At 34.4% G+C, this 20,974-nt stretch overlaps 1 protein-coding gene and 1 pseudogene across 1 annotated transcript in view; both read left to right on the top strand.

Annotated features, from left to right (window-relative positions):
- PTPRT (protein tyrosine phosphatase receptor type T) overlaps window positions 1–20,974 on the top strand; it is a 935,630-nt gene that overhangs the window by 335,760 nt on the left and 578,896 nt on the right. The window lies entirely within an intron of this gene.
- Window positions 11,733–11,909, top strand: LOC126019541 (uncharacterized; annotated as a pseudogene).

The following is a 20,974-nucleotide window of genomic DNA, read 5'->3' as shown; positions in this document are numbered from 1 at the left end:
CACAAACATCTCATAATGGTGTTACTGAAGTCATTGCCCAAGGATTTACTAAACTGTTAGGTGCTAGTTGAGTTTTCTTTGTTATTGTTTTTGCTTATTGATCTTAGTTGCTTTCTATAAAACTTAACCATCTAATCTTCTGTACTAGTCTTAGAAATAGTGAATTTTGGGGGGCCGGAGAGATAGCACAGCGGTGTTTGCCTTGCAAGCTGCCGATCCAGGACCTAAGGTGGTTGGACCTAAGGTGGTTGGTTCGAATTCCGGCATCCCACATGGTCCCCCGTGCCTGCCAGGAGCTATTTCTGAGCAGATAGCCAGGAGTAACCCCTGAGCACTGCCAGGTGTGGCCCAAAAACCAAAATAGAAATAGTGAATTTTGGAGATGTGCTGAGATGCTGTAGAACTAGGATGACTTAGCAGCATGGAGTCTCAACTGAGTTGTTTATGTACATGTTAAAGTGGGTGTGAATGGATTCCAGGGCAGAGATTTGCCCACCCCCATCCCAAGAAGGGTTCAGAGATCTGAGCCCTGAGACCAAGTCTACCTGCACTGGCTCAGCTGCCATGTCTCTAGCAGAGCAGATTTTTTTTGACTGAGATATTAAAATTTGATTTAAGCTGGTCTTTCTAAGGGGATTCCAAAACTGGTGACTATTCTTAACAACAGACCTCACCTTCTCCCTTTATTGCCTTCATAGTTGTGGCTGCCCCATTCCAGGCACAACTCAGTAATCACAAGTGTCCACATCCATTCCCACTCCTCTTCCAAGGATACTTTCCACTGATAGATCTACTTTTTCACCTTACCCTGGCAGAGCCCTCAACTAATTTCAGTGAATTCAGCAAGTTTATATTTTGTAGGTTTTATTGGGGAACTACAGAATTGTCTATGTGTCATGCTAGACACCAATTTCAGTTTTCAAGTGAGGAAATTGAGTCAGTGTCCTGCATTAAGATTAATTCAAAATGGGGGCCGGAGAGATAGCATGGAGGGAAAGCATTTGCCTTTCATGCAGAAGGACGGTGGTTAGAATCCGGGCATCTCATATGGTCCTCTGTGCCTGCCGGGGCTGTTTTTAGGCATAGAGCCAGGAGTAACCCCTGAGTGCTGCTGGGTGTGACCCAAAAACAACAACAACAAAAAAGATTTAAAATGATATGGACAGACATTTCTATGTTTCATAAAGAGTTTTATCTACCTCTGTCTCTATTCTCCCCAATTTAGACCTGGCAGAAAGTATCAAAGGATTTCAAAGGAGCACTGTGACATAATGATGAGTGGCAGCACCATCAATGAAGAGTGGCTGAATTTTAAGAGGAAAAATAGAGAAAAAGAAAGCATTAGGAGGGGAAAATCTGACAGGTTATACGCACTTTAAAGAACAAGACCCAATTGTTTTGTTTTGTTTTTCACTAGACTATCCTCGAAAATGCCAGAGTTTATGACCACATTTGTTCTTTCCTTTGTTTTTGTTTTGGGAGAACTAGACCTGGTGATGGTCTAGACTACTCCTAGATCTGTGTTTAGGGATCTCTAGGGTACCAGGGATTGAACCTTGCCCTCCACATGCAAAGCAAACATTAAGCCCATTGAGTTATTTTTAAAACCCTGACCACATTTCTTAAATATTTAAATAGAGATGTCTGAGGATGATAACCAGATAATAAATGTATTCATTATTTCTCTGCTTACATTTTGGATATTTAAACTTTGATTGTGAAGAATCTGTTAATATACTATTTTGATGTTTTTAGAGTTCAGACATAAATATAATAAGGATGTGATTTTATGAGTTATGATAAAACTATTATAATATTTCTTTTTTCCTTTTTGATAACCTTTAAAGCCCTTAGAATTTTTGAACTAGTGAGAGTCATAAAGGTTTTTTATGTTAAAGTGAGAACTTTTAGAAGAACCTGTGAGTCTTAGGAGTACAGTGATCTGAGGAGAGAAATTGAGATTTAATGAATCAACCATAAACTACGACATAACTAATGATGCCTGTGTAATAAAGCCTCCATAAACTACCAAAGGACAGTTTCTAAGAGCATCTAGGTTGGGGAGTATGAGGAGGTGTTGGGACAGTTAGTTGCCTTCTTGAGAAGAGTTGGAAGTTCTGTACCCCTTTCCTATAATCTTCCTTTTGCTTGTCCAACATATAGGTATTCCTGAGTTATATACTTTTATAATAAATGAGTGATTTACTAAGTCAAGTATATTCTGAAGTCTGTTAGTAATTCTAGAAAATTAATAAAATTCAAGAAAATAAGAATTTAATTGGTCAGAAGTGGAGATAACAACCTATCCTAGTGATTGGCATCTGCAGTCCATGGAGAAGTCACCACAACTCTCAATCTATAATGTGTCATTTAGAAGCATCAACAACATCCTGGATTTGGCATCTAAATAGGGAGAAAGGGAGAAGTCCTATAAAACCAAGATGTTAACTTATAGAATCTGGTATTATCACATGATAAGTGGTATCAGAATTTATTTTTAACACAGCCAATCTGTATATGTAAAATTGTTTTATATTCAGAAAAAATATTCTCTACGTGAGTAAGTGGAACCAGAACCCTTTAAAATGCAATTTAGGGCATTATCATAAATTTTCAGAGCTTGCACATAATTATAGCAAATTTTACATATGGAATTGGTCATCATGAGGAGGAAGCTTGGAATTATATATAACATATATGATTACCCTAATACCCAAGCAAGATATCCAGGTCAGAGTATCAAATGTGGTGAGGGATACAAAAATTATTCTTGTCTTCAGGTAAGTGTGTTTGAGTTTTAGTACTTTTGTTTTTGACATAAACTATTTAATAATTTATTTGTTAATTTCTTGTTATTGGCTATATGGAAGATACTGTGAGAGATGTGGAATACAGGGAAGTATCAATATACATGTATAGAAAGCATGATGTTACTAGACTATGCAGTCACTATGAAGCTACTAGACAATGTTATTTGGCCAGTTTTGAGATCTATGAAGTTACCCAAATAAATAAAATTTAAGCTAAGTTGTGAAGAGCAAGTAGGAATTCAAATACATATATAGTTTTTGCTGTTCAAACTATAAAAAAAAGTAAGTTATATTATAATAACAGTAAAATGTTCAATTTGAATTGTGGTTCAAAATCAGATGGATCAAACCATGAGACTTCTAGACCATGTTAAAGATTTTGTCTCAATCCTTAGAATGATGGGAAAGAATGCTGGGAAGCTAGAAGATAGCATGGCTTTGCATTTTAAAATATGCTCAATTCTACTAACAAGAACTTGGAATTCATTTTTCCCAAGTAACTTAATAAATGGTAGTTTTGCAAAGCCAGAATAATGCTATTAGCACAATGCATCCAGCTAAACAGCCTATTGAAAAGCTGGCTTGGGTTGCCAACTACCATTTATAACTTGGTTTCTATAAGAAAACGCATTCCAAGTTCCAGACAACCTAATTACAAATGACATTTTGGGGGACAGCCTATAATCTATTTAGACTTGTAAAAAGCCTCCAACATTTTTTATATCAAAGGTTGTAAGGAAGGTGAGGAACAGACCCTTGATTGTGAGATGGCAGTATAAAGAGCCTATACGTCCTTATAATCTTTCAGATTTCCACTTTGTGAAATGAAGCATAAAAAACACCACACTAAAAGAGGAAAGAAAATTCAAATAGTATCATAAAACTAGGAAGACTATCTCATATGAGGCAATTATTATGAAAAGGGGACACAGTGAACAGAGCAATATAGAGATGAACTGAAAGAAAACATTTCACCTCTCTCAGGATTAGTAGAACTTCAAATAAGATCTGCAGTGTTCCTTAAGAGGCAAAACCATTAATACCTTTGTGTTAAGGTCTGAAATAGCAAACATGGGTTGAGGAAATGCTTAGATACAAGAAGGAATCCCAGAGAAACAATGAGGGAAGACTAATGAAGAATTGAAAACACAATCTGATAGTGCATCAATGTGGAAGAAATGGAAATGTAACATTAATCTATTCTAGGTAAAACAACTAATCTACATACTCAACACTGTCCTGTCATAAATAATTGTTGTGTGATTTGGAGATAATCTTAATAGCTTAGATTATGGCTGAGACACACTCCAATAAAACCATCTACAAACTTAATTAAAATTTTTGAGTCAAATACTGGTAACATATTTATTTTTTAGAGAGCCAGTACAGAATCTATAAAGAGATTATTAATTAAAACTGAAGAAAATGGGGGGAAATTCAAATTAAGCATACACACACAGACTCACACAATGGCTCAAAGTATTATAATTTTCATAGTATGAATAAAGACCAAATATATCACCATTAGTTTAAAAGTAAATTTATTAATTACCCTATACACTAAAACAACATAGAAGAAGGTCAATAAAGTATGGTCTTATTTATGTTATTAGTAAGATAGCATGCCAAAATAAAATTATCAAAGAAATTAGGGCATCATGTTAGAAACATTATGAATGGTAATTAACAAAACCCAAATATTAACATGAATTACAGTGGGTAAAGCATAATAAAAATTAACATGTGCATAAAAAAAAGAATAGAAAGGGTCGAAGAGATAGCATGGAGGTAGGGCATTGCCTTGCATACAGAAGGATGGTGGTTTGAATCCCAGCATCCCATATGGTCTCTTGACCCTGCCAGGAGCAATTTCTGAGCGTAGAGCGAGGAGTAACCCCTGAGTGCTGCTGGGTGTGACCCAAAAAAAAAAAGAATAGAAAGGAAATAAACATGAAAGACAACAGAGATCCTATAGATAGATAGATAGATAGATGATAGATAGATAGATATAGATATAGATATAGATATATATGATTGGTGATACCAAAGAAGAAATTGAAGAAACTAGATGAATGGTATAATGGGTAGCGTATTTGCTATGTATGTAGCTGACCAAGTTCAATTTCTGATACCTCAGATCACCTCCCAAGCACTTTAAGGAGTAATATCTGAGCACAAAGTGAAAAGTAAGCCATGAGCACAGCCACGTATGGAAGAAGAACAAAAAAAAATATATAGAGAGTAGAAAAAAATCCAAGAAGTAAATAACAATATATTCTAGGGGGCCGAAGCAATGGCACGGAGCAGTAGGATGTCTGCCTTGCCTGTGCTAGCCTAGAATTGACACCTGTTTTATCCCCAGGAGTCCCATATGGTCCCCCCAGCCAGGAGCGATTTCTGAGCTCATAGCCAGGAGTAACCCCTGAGTGTCACTGGGTGTGGCCCCAAAATCAAAAAACAACAACAACAACAACAAAAGAATTCAGGTTCAATCCCTAGCACATCATATAATCAGCCAAGTATAATCCCTGAGTGCAGATCTAGGAATAAACCCTGAGAACCACAAGCTGTGGCCCCAAAACAAACAGATAAATAAATAAATTTAAACCTCATACTCTTCTAAATATATTTGAACATGAAGTTCAAATAAAAGAGAAAATAGAACATACTTGAGATCAGAATATTTACATAGTATCAAAAATTAGAATAGACTCAGCATTCAGATCCAGAAGAGCCATGGCTCATCACCCAACATTTAGTGTGGAGAGGTAAAATCCAAGTCCTGACTTGCCCCAGGAATTGCAGCTTTTCATCTAGGTCCTCTTGTCTGCCCATTGCATGCATAGAATGCCAGAGCCTAAGTCTCTGCCAGCCAACGGAGAAGGGAAGGTAGATGAAGGGAATTGGCTTCTACCCTTTTCAGTGAGGTTACTGATATTGAAAAAAAGTAGCATTCCTCCAAATAATAAAGATATAAAATTAAAATATTTTTAAAATATAAAAATACCAGGAGTAATCCTTGAGAACCTCTGGGTATGGCCCCCAAAAATAATAATTTGAATGAAAGCTATAGTACACTATTTCAAAACAGTGCGTGAGATATTTTAAAAGGTGACATTTAAAGGACAACAGGTAGGACATTTGCCTTGCACATGGCCAACAAGAGTTGGTCCTCTGAGCTTGCAAGAAGTAATTTCTAAATACAGAGCCAGCAGTAACCCCTAAGCCAAATCACAACAACAACAAAAAAATAACAACAACAAAAAGGGACATTTGACATGAACAACAACAAAAAAGAACTGGGCCAGAGCGATAGCACAGTGGTAGGGTGTTTGCCTTGCATTTGACTGACCCAGGACGAATCTGGGTTCAATCCCCAGCATCCCATATGGTCCCTTGAGCCAACAGCGATTTCTGAGTGCATAGCCAGGAGTAACCCCTAAGCATCACTAGGTGTGGCCCAAAACCCAAAAACCAACCAACCAAACAAGCAAAATAAAATATCCTTTAATATATTCACAGAATTCAGGAAATAGAAATTCAAGACTAAAATAGCACAAAAATAATTTCAGAATAAAAAAGATATGTACATACATAAATATATATAATATATTATAAATATATAAGAGCTATATTTATGTGTGTATATATATGCATTAAAGGGCCAGTGAAAAAGTACAGGAGGGAAGGAATCCTTGCCTGAAGCCAACTTTTGTTCAATCATTTACATATGGTCCCCCAAGCTCTATTAGGAATGATCCCAGAGCATAGAACCAGTTCTTCTGTTGGTTGTGACTCAAGATCAAATGAACAAGCATAAAAAAGGACAATAAATAGGATTCTTTTACAAAAGAAATAGTTATTGGTTTAAGAAAAAAATTAAATATTGTAAGACAAAAGTCATTATTGGTTGAGGTAGAGTTCCAAGAGAAGAAATCCATGGTAAGTGGACAAATATCCAAAATATACTTCAAGAAAACTTGACTGAAATAAAAATAACATAAAATTACACATTGAAAATACATGATAAAGTAACTTGAAATGGCCATCAGTGAGGCATGTTCTTGTAGTTAATTTTTACTTTAAGAGAAAAAAATGAGTGCTTCCAGCAAGATGACTAAATCATATATAAAGAAAGAAAATCAGATTATTATCAGACATTTTGACAGCAGTGCACTGTTCCAGAAGAAAATGAAGCATTATATTTATGATACTCAAGAAAAGAAAACATAAGACAAGCACTTTATATATAGTCAGACTGACTTTAAGTATAAAGACTTCAGACAAATTGTTATCAATATGCAAGAAATTTAAAAATATTTTTCTCTTGGGTTCTTTATGAAGAATCTTCTCAATAATAATCTTAAGTCATCAAACATGAACATCAATAATTAAAGAACATCAATATAAGGATTGACGATGACCACAAAATATTTCCTTGTATGGACAAACTGGAATATCATGTGACTTTATGCTCTGACAACGTATATTCAGCACAATTACTAAAATGTTAAAATACAGATAAAGCATCTACAAGAATTTTTTACTGGTTAAATGATCCAATTAGTGGTGGTGGTATAGTCTTTATTTCTGAGACTGCTACTTACATAAAAGAAACATATGATAGTGTGAGGTCTTTATTTTACCCTATAATTCAGAACCAAGACTCTTGGTGAAGCCAGGGAATATAGATATCAGGTAGGAACAATAAACTAAAAAGATTGACATCCTAAATTTGAAGCAAAAATGATACTATAAATTCAAAAGATATATCTTGGCTTTATGTGAAGAGTTAAGCAAATATGAATACTATTGGACTAGAATCAAAGTAATCTGATGAGAGAGAATATGTGAGGTAGACCAAAAGATGGATAGATATAAATGATATGTGGAAGAAGTATATGATTATATTAATACAATTGAATAAATTGAGATGTGTGTGCATAAGTTAGCATGAATACACATATTTGAACTTCTGCTGCAAAGTGCTAGAAGCAATGATATAGCACTCCCATGACTGAGCATAGTTAACAGCCATATTCTCAGTTCTACTCTCCATAAAATGATCCAGGCTTTCTTAGACAAGGAGTTTATTTCAGAGTTAAAGGTGAAAAAATTACATGAGATTGTATACCACAGTTTATCTGCAGACTGACAAATCCAGCATTTTAAAATAAATGATATTATTTTGGTGCCACACCAGGCAGTACTCAATGCTTACTTGTGTCTCCATGCTTAGGGATCAACCTGGTGGTACTAAGGGACCCTCTTGGGTGTTGGGTCTTCCAAATGCAAGGCAAAAGATATATCTACTATACTATCTCTCTAGCCCCTAAAACAAATAATGCCTTAAATAAATTGAGCTTGGGAGAAAGAATGAGTACTTGGATGGAGATAGCTAAAATAAAAAAGTAAGGAATAGGGAGCAGTAATGTAGCTGTAGGGTGCTTGCCTTGCAGGCAGCTGACCTAAAATGGACTTTGGTTCATTTCCCAGCATTCTATATAGCCCCCCAAGCCAGGAGCAATTTCTGAGTGCATAGACAGGAGTAACCCAAGGCATGGCCCAAAAACGAAAAAAAAAAAAAAAAAAGAAAGTAAAGAATATCCTTTGAAACAAATTAGCACATCTAGAAAGATGTAACAGAAACTATTTATTTATCCAGTAGTAGGCAGCTCCCAAACGATTCTCATAAGCCCCTTGGACCCTTTCTTGTAAACTTGTTCAGTGCAAGGTCCAAGGACATGGTACTATTCTTACCCTTTGGTGTCATGGATTAACCAGGCCACTTCACTGCTGCTTAGTGAGCTCTGGAAAAGGTCAAATAACTATGTGGAACTAAGGATAGAACCAGCATCGACCACTTGCAAGGCCTGTGCCCCTAAGTTATTTTTCAGGCTGTTGTAACAGAAATTTAAAGAATTCTACAGTCAGAAATGAAAAACATTGTTCATTTCTTCTCCCCATTTTTTGATGGGCTTAGATTATTTTTCATGTTAAATTCTGTCAGTACCTTGTATATTTTCAATATTAGCCCCTTATCTAATGGGTATTGGGTGAGTAGTTTCTCCCATTCTGTGGGTGGCTTTCATATCCCAGGCACTATTTCCTTTGAGGTGCAGAAGCTTCTTAGTTTAATAAAGTCCCTTCAGTTTATCTCTGCTTCCACTTTTGTGAAGAGTGTTGTTTCCTCCTTGAGGATGGCTTTAGTCTCAATGTCATGGAGTGTTTTACCTATGTGTTGTTCTGTATACCTAATGGTTTCGGGCCTGATAACCAGGTCTTTAATCCATTTGGATTTGACCTTTGCGCATGGTGTTAGATGATGGTCTGAGTTCACATTTTTGCAAGTGACAGATCATTTGTCCAAACACCACTTGTTGAAGAGGCTTTCTTTGCTCCATTTTGCATTTCTTTTCCCTTTATCAAAAATTAATTGATTGTATACCTGGGGAATATTCTCTGAATACTCATGTCTATTCCACTGACCTGTCTTTATTCCAGTACCAAGCTGTTTTAATGACTATAGTTTTGTAATACAATTTAATGTTGGGGAAAGTGATGCCTCCTATATTCCTTTTCACAAGAGTTGCTCTAGCTATTCGCAGGTGTTATTATTCCAAAGGAATTTCAGGAGTGTTTATTCCACTTCTTTGAAGAATGTCATGGGTATCTTTAGAGGGATTGCATTAAATCTGTACAATACTTTGGGGAGTATGGCCATTTTAATGATGTTTATCCTCCCAATCCATGAGCAGGATATATGTCTCCATTTTTGTGTCTCCTCTTTTATTTCTTGATGCAAGGTCTTGTAGATTTCTTTGTATAGGTCCTTCACCTCTTTAGTTGACTCCAATATATTTGAGTTTGTGTGGCACTTATGTGAATGGGATTGTTTTAAATGTCCATTTCTTCTCTATCACTATTGGTGTACATATTGGAGAAAATTCCTCAAAGAAGAAATACAGATGGCCAAAAGGTACATGAAAAAAAATGTTCCACATCACTAATCATCAGGAATATACAAATCAAAACAACAATGAGGTACCATCTCACTCCACAGAGACTGGCACACATCACAAAGAATGAAAACAATCAGTGCTGGCAGGAATGGGGAGAGAAAGGAACTCTCATTCACTGCTAGTGGGAATGCTGTCTCATCCAGCCTTTATGGAAAACAATATGAAGATTCCTCAAAAGACTGGAAATTGAGCTCCCATGCTCCCATATGATCCAGCTATACCATTCCTAGGAATATACCCTAGAAACGCAAAACTACAATTTAAAAATTCTTTCCTTCCACCTATATCATTGCAGAACTATTTACAATAGCCAGTCTCTGAAAAAATCCAAGATGCCCTTCAACAGATGAAAGGCTAAAGAAACTGCAGTACATATAAACAATGGAATATTATGCAGCCGTCAGGAGAGATGAAGTTATGACATTTTCCTATACCTGGTTGTACAAGGAATCTATTATGCTGAGTGAAATAAGTCAGAGGGAGAAAGATAAATACAGAATAGTTTCACTTATCATAAGTTTTAAGAAAAACAAAAGACATTATTGTAATAATGCCCAGAGACAAGAGAAATGAGGGCTGGAAGGACTGACTCTTGATGTGAAGCTCACCACATAAAGTGGTGAGTGTAGTTAGAGAGAAGACTATGCTATCATGACAATATTAATGAGTGAGAAAAGTAGAATGCCTGTCTCAAATATAGGCAGGGGGTGGGGAAAGATGGAGTTTGGGGTAGTGGGAAGGTTGCACTGATGAAGAGGGGGTGTTCTTTTTATGACTGAAACCCAACTACAATCATGTATTGTGTCAAATAAAGAAAATAAATTTTAAAAATTATTTCATATCCACTTACCTGGAAACAAATGTATTATCATCAACTATGTCAACTATGTGGTACATCACCTCTAAATAAAATAGGTTAAAAAATGAAACACATGTTCATTTCAGTCACACATGAAGAATGTATAGAACAGGTCAAATTAAGAACTCAACCACATTTTACACTATGAATTTATATTACTCCTTTATCTCCTTGCTTTCCTCAATAATTTTATAAGATTGAATGAGGAATGGAAGGACAGAGAAAGAGATACAAACCATAAAAACATCACCCTATAAAGATGTAAATACAATTGTATTCTTTTACAATTCTGAACAGCTACTCACGGATTAGCAATTATATTAAAATACACCCTCCTCCTGTGCAACAAGACTTAATAAAACTGATCCATACATTTGTGTACAGATTTTATGTAAATGGCATTATGCAGAGATATGCATGTGACTATTTGTTGTAGTTTTATTGATGTCACTCCAGATTGGAAACATACCAGATGTTCCTCAGCTAGTGAATTGTTAAACAAGTAACTGCATACCTTGGAAACTCAGCAATGAAAAAAAGAATAAACTACTGACACTTATAGCAGCTTGAATGAATCTCAAGAGAACTGGGCTAACTCAATCCCCCAAAATTACAAATACTATGATTCTACCTATGTAGCATTCTTAGAATTATTAAACATTTCCCCCAGTGGAATGCAGATTAGTTACTGCGTTGTTGGGAATGGAATCATAATGTTGCAATGATAACGTTGCAGGATATAAGGAACCTTTTGTAAGGTACCCTGTGATAATAGAAAGATCTTATACCCTGACTATTTGATACCAGTAACTCTGATATGATCATTATTCTTTAAGTTTTACAAGATGCAATAAAAGGTAGGGAAATGGGATAGAAGGTGCAAATTGGAATCTTTTTTTTTATAATTATCTTTATTTAAACACCATGATTACAAACATGATTTTATAGTTGTATGATTACAGTCATGTAAAGAACACCCCCCTTTTTATTTTACACCTATCTGTAAACCACAACTATCTAGATTTTTTTAATTGATAGACTATTGCTTCTTGACCTTTTGGCTAAGATCAAATGTAGTATGGGATTAAAATCTGACATGTCCTCTACCAAGGACAATATGTTAAAAAGAGTTTTGGAGCAAGTTGAAATAAGATCTTGTTCTGTCCACTCTACTCATCAACCTGGTATTGTAGTATCTCCAGGAATGATGATATATATATATATATATATATATATATATATATATATATATATATATATATATACACACGTTTAAAATTTGATAAATTATACATTACAACGTCAAATTTAAGCATATGGGACTACTGCAAAAATGGGTTTAGAGCTTTGATCTCTTAAATTTTTCTTTCACCTTTTTCTTTGTGTGTGTGTGTCTAGGGGGTTATGTTGGAATTATACCCAGCTGTGCTCAGGGGTCATTCCTGGCATGGCTTAGGGAACCATATGCAGTGCTGGAGATCAAACCTTGTCAACTACATGCTAGGCATGCACCCTACTGCTGTGTTATCTCTCCAGCCCTATCCTTTTTCAATTTTAAGCTGAAAGTTGGATATCTAAAGCTAGTGTTCTCAAATTAAGAAGCATAGAATTGAAACTATTTTAAAAAATTCAAGAAGTTTTTAAACTGAGAATAATTTGCATAACAATAGAAATTAACCAAGGAGAAAAATATAAAGAAGATGAACAAAGTCAAAATGAAGCAAAAGCACACACCTGTGTATGCACATACACATACAACAAGCATAGACAGGAATGTTAAAGAAAACAATGGCTAGAGTGTGACCATTTAAGATCTAAAAGAGAATCATGGATAACCCATTACTCAGTAAGCATGGAATTAAGAGAAATAAAAAATTTTCAAGAGAAATACAACATTAATATTAATTAAGAACCTCCTGAATTAATTAACAGTGACCACTAAACAGATGCAGAAACATGGAATTCAGAACAAATGTGCTACAGGAAAAGACCAAAATTTTTTCGCTAATTTTTTAAATTCCTCTCTTTAATGAATTGAGTTACCATTTTAAAACCTATGATAATGGAAATGTTAATAATAAGTTATTGGGAAAAGCTTATTAGGAAATATTACTAGAAGAAATGCTTATATTAGCAGAAACAAATACAACCATTATATACCAACATATACATAATTCATCTTGAAATTGTTACACTTTTCCAAACTGGGAATGCCACTATTCATGCAGCTTTCAAAATTCAAAGAAAGTGTTGTAGTAACTACAAGCTGAGTATGACATGTATACCATCATTGTAAGCAATGTTCACAAACCCTTTCTCAGTAAGCAATATCTTAATCATAACAAAACATTCATATGAATGTAACATCAAAATTATAAAGCATAAATAGCTGAAGACTGAAGACTGCATATTTTTTTCTTTTTTCTTTTTAATTATGTGAACAATGATGCAAAGAAAGAGGACAAGGTAAAGTTACAAACATTTTTGTCTGTTTGTTTTTTGGGTTACATCCTACAGTGCTTAGGACTTACTCCTGGCTCTGCACAGGGATCACTTCCTTGTGAGGCTCCAAGGACTATATGGGGTGCCAGGAATTGAACCTGGGTCAGCAACTGCAAGACAAGCACCCTATCTACTGAATTTTTATTTTGGCATTTTTAAAATAATACTATGATATGCTCATTCCCATGGATTCATTCCCAAAATAACACATATCATACAGACTGCCTTATATCTTTAGTTAACATAAAATCAATAAAATTAATTTTACAAAATTATATATAGAATTTAAATGCCTCCTATTTAGTCAAAGAAAAATAACAGTAATGATAGGAAAATACATATAATTATATTATAATGAAATATTATTTTAAAATTTATGATTATAATTAAAATAGAAAAATATAATTAAATATTATATGATATACTATATTATATATTATAAAACATAATTTAAAATATAATTAAAATAGGAATAAGAGGACTAATGGAAAGTTAGATTATTTTTGCTTTTTTGTATTTTAGGTAACGGTGTCAGCTTTAATAATATTAATGTATAAAGTTGCTATACCCAATTACCTTCCAAATGTCTGAGTCTCCTCTTACTCTTCCTATATCACCTCTAGTGTACATTTTTCTTCCACTGGTAATCTGATTTTTATAATCCAAGACAAAGAATTTGTCATAGATTGATTTTATGTTTCCTTATTTTGTCTCTTTATATTTCATCCTTATCTATTCTTCTGTCTTGGGACATTTGGTTTATTTCCATATCTTGGGTATATAATAAACTGGGTACATAATAAACTCAGTAATTAACAGTACATATAAATTTTTGAATTAGTTTTTTTGTGTTGAGGGATAGATGCCATGAGGTCGGTATGCTGGGTCATATGCAAGTTATGTTTTTATTTAATTGAGGAATTGCTGTCTTGTTTTCCATTGAGACTGAACCAATCAACATTCTCACCAACACTTTTCCACCACAACCCTGCCAACAATGGTTGTTTTCAGTCTGTTTGATGTTTGTCATTTTCACTGGTCTGAGATAATCTCTCATTGTTGTTTTGATTTGCGTTTCACTTAATAGTAACTGATGATGAATGCTCTCCCCAATTGATTTTTACATGCTGGATGTATAAAATGACACCATCAGAAAGGAAATTATAGCTTAATTTTTCATGAACATTCAGAAAATCAAAAATTTATAAATAAACATTGTGATAGCAAGTCATGTACAAAAATAACGAGTTTATTTTCAGAAGTATTGATTGTCATGTAAATAACTTATTAAAATTAATAAAAATAATTTCAGAGTTTTTATAAATAGTATTAAAATGTCAAGACCTGTTTAAATCTGATTGTAACTCTTATCTTATAAATTGCTATGACCACTTGGGAAAACCAAAATTATATGGCAATATTTGCTGAAACTAAGCAATGCATACAACCAGCAATTCTACTTTTGGGAACAAATTAACAGCAATAATAGCTCAAGTACACAAAAGACATATCCAGAAATGTTCTTGGCAGCATATCCCAAGAGCTGGAAATTATTTTAAAATATCACTATTATGATACGTAAATTAGTGTGTATTTATATCATATAAATTTATATAGCATAATATAAATCTATATAGCAAAGAGAATGAACTTTACACTCAACATCAGTGGTCTCATCAAACCATACTATTGAGAGGTTAGAATAAAACCAGATTTAAAGAAAAAGTAACACTAATTTTTAGTGAAAGGGATCACAGTGGCACTGTTATAGGGGACAATTACTGGTTTGGGGCAATTCTCAGGATATGGTGATATTTTGTTCTTAACCTGGGTTTTGTCTAAAGTCAATCGGATTGACATCTTAAACCTCTAACAAGTGATTAGCCACAGAGAATGAGACAGACACATATGGAGACAAGGCACATACAAAGATTGATCAAAGGATTCACAGGCTGGTCACTTATACAATGTAATATAATTTCCCTTGGTTCCCAACATGTGAACTATTGTTTAAATTGACAAAGATATTAAGGACAAATAATAAACACATCAGATTTCACTAGATACAAGTAGGCAAAAGCTGATGTGTTTCACATAGCCAATCAGCAGGCACCCTTACATTACTGAGTCATGATCGTTTCCTATTCTCTTTTTATGTTTCTGTTTATGTTCTCTTTATATAAAACTCTAAACTGTTTTATTCTGTTCTTTTCTAGGCACATTTTTTGCTTGTCCTGTTATCTGTTCTATCCTTTCCTGGATGCATATAAGAACATTCTAAAAGACATAAACTTTTTTTCCCAGGGGACTCTACCAATCTTGGGGTTTTTGTTAGAGGGAAAATTTCCCACAGGTTATGTATGGGTGATGTGTTTTAAAATTCATAAAATTGTATAAATATGACTTGTGTACTTTATGTCTATTATGCTTCAACAGAACCATGGTAAAATGAGTTGTGTTTCAATATTGAAATTGCAAAATGTGTTAATTTTATAATGGATAATAAAATTTTTACATGATGATTTTAAGGAAAATGTTAATATTCTATTGTAATGTGTTATAAACATGTTCTAAAAAATAAGAGATATTTTGGGATACACATAATATTTATATAAGATGTTGTTTATTTTCAAACTAAATTAGAGATTCAACTGCAACTGAAAAATCTTATATAGGGGCCGAAGTGATAGAGCAACAGTAGGGTGTTTGCCTTGTATGTGGCTGATCCAGGACAGACCCCGGTTCGATCCCCAGCGTCCCATATAGTGCCCCAAGCCAGGAGTGATTTCTGAGCACATAGCCAGGAGTAGCCCCAAAGTTTCACCGGATGTGCCCCCCTCCACGAAGAAAAATCTTATATAATTGGACAAGTACATTTTCTACTATATACAAAAGAAGAAAATCATGGAGAATGTTTCTTGGTGGCATTAAAGCATACTATAAATCATAAAAAATGAGGAAATGTGTTATTGAAATAGAGTAGTTTTATAGAAAATGTTAGGAAGTCCAGAAATGGGCCCATTAGCATATGGAAGTGTTATATAAATTGTTAGTGAAGTAAACCAATAGATAATAGTGGAATAATTGATTATTCACATGAAAAAATTGATTTGGGTACTCCTCTTACAGACACAAAGATAATTTTTGATGAATTAAGGGTTCATATATAGAAAGAAAAACTTTATACTTTAAGAAAAAAGTAGAGAAAAAACTTTATGAATTTGACTTATAGGAATCTTTCTTAAATTTTATGTAAATTATAATGTGACATATTCAAGAACAATAAAACTTTGAATTTTAATTCCTCATAAAGCAACTAGCTATCTGAATTGAAGATATGAGCCACATACCAGGAGAAAATATTTACAACATACAAAGCCAACAATAAATTTCTAGAATATATTATTCATTCATTCAGCATTGAAGCAAAGGCATTGTAAAGAAAATATATTTTGGGGCCTAGAGAGATAGCACAGCGGCGTTTGCCTTGCAAGCAGCCGATCCAGGACCAAAGGTGGTTGGTTTGAATCCCGGTGTCCCATATGGTCCCCCGTGCCTGCCAGGAGCTATTTCTGAGTAGACAGCCAGGAGTAACCCCTGAGCACCACCGGGTGTGGTCCCCACCCCCCCCAAAAAAATAAAATATATATATATATTGTAAATTGTGAGTGACTGCAAAGAATTGAAAAGGTGCTTAATTCTATTAGGATTGTAGAATATATTAAAATATATGAAATTACTGTACATTCTATATGTTAAAAGTATTTTAAAATTATGACAGGGCCAGAGCTATAGCACAGCACTAGGGCATTTGCCTTGCACACAGACAACCCAGGACGAACCTGGGTTTGATCTCTGTCATCCCATATGGTCCCCCAAGGCTGCCAGGAGGATTTCTGAGTGCAGAGCAAGAGTAACACCTGAGGACAGTCAGGTGTGGCCAAAAAGGAGTAAAGAAAAAAAATAAAGTATTACATTTGCATGAGCTATAATTTAAGCATTAAGAATACAGATATGCTGATAGTAGGAGGTATAAATTTGTATGAAACAACTTTACATAAGGTTTATTATTTTTTCGTAAGCTAAAAATGGATATATCTTTTATCCTAGCATTCCATTTGGAATTGGCTGCCTAGCTAAACTTTCATTCATGTCTATCAAATTATATGTGCACTATTTTTAGCAAATTTGTTTGTAAAAATTAAAATATTAGGCAATCTTAAAAGCTTATCAGTGAGGTACCAGGGATCAAGCCCTGTTGGCCACTTGCAAGAAAAATTGTTCTATTCATTGTACTATCTCTGTAGAACTATTTTTATTTTCTGGCATGATTTAAAATACTGTGAATGATAAGGTTTCATTCATACCCACTATAGTGACCCCTCAATCCACAAACCCAAATTCAGTTCTATAGGCTAATTTTCATGTTCTGTTGCCTTTGACAATTTGTTATTCTCTTACAATGTTTATTATGTTCCATGTATGAGAGAGATCATTCTGTATCTGTCCTCTCCTTATTAAATTTACTTGGCATGATACTCTCAAGATCAATAAATGTTCCAGCTGGAAAATTAAGAGAAGAGTAATAATGACAAAAGAATACTTACACACACATCTCAGGTAAGAAATTTTACATTAAAATTACAGAAGACCTATAGAAAACAGTGACAACACTACATGTCAAAACTGATGTAATAAAGCCAAAGTAATGCATGGATTAGCCTAATTAAAACACCTATATGTTTATGTTAATAATGAGCTTATTCGAAATTTAGTACTTTTCAACTAGATTGCCAAAAAAAGCAGAAGAAAGAAAATATCCCCAAATTGATAGAGTTTAAAATATTATTTACTTTTGTTATTTTTTGTTTGTTGGGGGGCTAGGAGTTCAGGTATTACTCCTGACTCTATTCTCAAGGATCATACCTGACTGATTTGAGAGACCATATGGAATGCTGGGGATCAATCTCAGATTGGTCACATGCAAGGCAAACACCCATCCTTTATACTATAGCTCCTTCTAAAAATTATTATAACAACTGATTCAGTGTTTTAAAAAAATGTTAAAAACATAACTGTGGAAAACATAAGAGAAACACAACTTTAGCACTAACAACAACAAATAGCATAATTAAAGTATGGATATATACCTTTTAAACTATCTAGAATGTCATAGTATTTTAAGCATAATTATAAATAAACATGATTCATGAAATGCATTGAAAATTAAAAATTAAAATTTATCATAATCTATAGTCAGATATATTTAATTTTTAAAGAAATATGTTAAATTTTACAAATATATAAAAATAATTTATAAATTTCTTAGTTAGACTGAAGCCAACACATGACCCAGAAAACTAACTCCTGGTTATTTATCTTAGAAAAATTAAAAGTTATGTTTATACAAAAATGTATGCTCTAATGTTTATGACAACTCTAGTTATAAGTGCCCAAAATAACATGCAACAGGTTTCCAAAACAGGTTGCATTCAACTGGTTAATAAATAAATATAATGCATCTGCACTTTGGAATATTGCTCATAAGTCAACTACAAACTATTGATATATGCAGCTGTTTCAAACAGGTTTCAGATACTGCTTTCCTCAACATAAATAATCAGGCCCCTGTTATCTTTAAATGTTGCAGACAGGAAAACAATGTATGAAACACAATCACTGGATATATCTCAGAGGTACTAGGCTGAGCATAAGAAGATAATCTCAAATTGGTTTATATTGCAAAACTCCATTTATATGACACTCTTAACAAACAAGCCTATAAACAATACATATGTATATATAAAATGATATATTGATGAATTCATAGAAAGACATCCTACAAATAAATATTTTATAATTAAAGTGTTGCATTTGTAAATATATATTTATATTTATATATTTATATATATATGCATATGTATGTGTCTAAGTAAGAAATGTTACACCTCTAGAAGGCATTTCACTCATAAATGCCAGGATTAGTTGTTCTCAAGGAGACAAACAGAAAGTCGGCTCAATTCAGGCAGAAAGGAAAAATGAAGTCTTGTTTTATTTACCATTTATACCTTTTGTGTATCATGCATGATACACACATGTGCTAATATACACACTATATGAAATTATATTTTTTCAGGGGGAAGTTCCTATGAAAAGGAAGTACTTTGAGTCATTGGCAGAAATTTGCCTAGATTTGGAAAGCAAGAGGTAGATCTGAAAAAATTACTGGAAATACATAATACTTCCTGTTGCCAGTAGCTTGTGTCATGTGGGGAAGAGAGAGGTGGCAGCCACAAGAAGGAAATCCACTGCTTTTCTCTATTTACCTCTGTTTACAGGGAGAAGTATCTGCGATATTTAAGACTGATGAAACTCTGCTATAAGGCTCTGTACAGCATGGACACTGATGTCCAATCAGCCCCACAGAGCAGAGTGTCAAGCTGTGCCTGAGGTTCACTAGTCCTACAAGATGTGGGAGATAATCCCTGTCACCTGATAACTCAGGGAACCATGAATGGAGAGAGCCAGTACACAACTCAAGAGGGGAGATGTGGCCAGCATGTGCATACATAGGCTCAGGCAGCATGGGCCCGGGTGGCATGCATGCACACTTCTTCTGCCTAAGAAAACTAAGTGTATTAGTTTTTATGCACTTATTCCAAGTACCCCCCATTCTGTTACTAGGGTGGTTGCGAAGGGGAAAGCTTGGAGGAATTGATGGTCTTCTTTTGCTATTCTTTGCATGGCCTTCCTTTCAGAGGTGGAACCTCTTTTCCCAAAAGGTCTAGCCACCTCTTCTGTTAAGGATCTTTGCATCTTCTGAATCTCAATAGCTTTCCAGGCTCCGAAGCTGGCCTTTGGGCTGGGTCAGGTTTCAAATACTGATTCGCCAACCTGCTTTATCCATGAAATCCTGCCCCACCAGCCTTTTATCTTTCTGCCTACAAAGAAACTATCTCATTTAAACCTTTCCTAAAATGAAGCTTTTTAATACATTGTGATCTTTTGGCACCAAAATCAGGAGGGCAATAATGAAGTTGGGAGTATCTGTGTCAGATTGTAGATTGAGAACACTTCACTCTTCAGATCAACCATGATATTGGGAATCAGCTGCGAAGGTTAACTTTTTTATAAAAAGAGGTAAAATTGTTCAGTCAATTCTGTCTCTGTTCCAGACCCGTCTCAAATATTCCCCCTTCCAGTTGGCAACCCCAAGTTTTCTCACTGACCGTACATCATGCTAGCTTCTCTAGGATCAGTGTGTTGTAGCAAAACCTTTATTGTCAGCTGAAGAGATGTTTTTTTTTTATTAATTCTTTTGCTTAATAGTTTTGCTTGCATTCTAAATTGTATCTATCCTTTAGCAAAGAAAGTTTTTTTTTAGTTCTTTCTGCAAAATCAATAGAAGAAGTAGCCTCCCCACTACCCTTGCTTGCTGGACCCACACAGCTCTATTACTTGCAATCTGAGGGAATTGTCTTTTATTCATTTGCCAAGTCCCCCTTTCTCTTGGTTTCTTGCCTAAGGAGATAACGGGAAAAGTAGTTTTAGTCTATCCACTGGGGCTGAAAAAAATATCTTCTTTTGAGAGATCTAAGCCTGGAGTTCTCTGTACACTACTTTCTTCATGACCAAGTAACTACCTTCCTCCCACTGTGTTTGTCTGAGCTGGGAACTACTTTTTGGCTGTTTTTCTGTTTTGGTTTGTTAACATTTAAGCTTAAAACCATGGAAGTGGAAAATGAAATTGAAAATAAATTTTAACCTAGGCAGAGTCCTAG

Source organism: Suncus etruscus, chromosome 9, assembly GCF_024139225.1.
Source record: "Suncus etruscus isolate mSunEtr1 chromosome 9, mSunEtr1.pri.cur, whole genome shotgun sequence".
Classification (NCBI taxonomy): Eukaryota; Metazoa; Chordata; class Mammalia; order Eulipotyphla; family Soricidae; genus Suncus; species Suncus etruscus.
The sequence above is the reverse complement of the archived record's forward strand: the minus strand, read 5'-3'. Positions and strand labels throughout refer to the sequence as shown.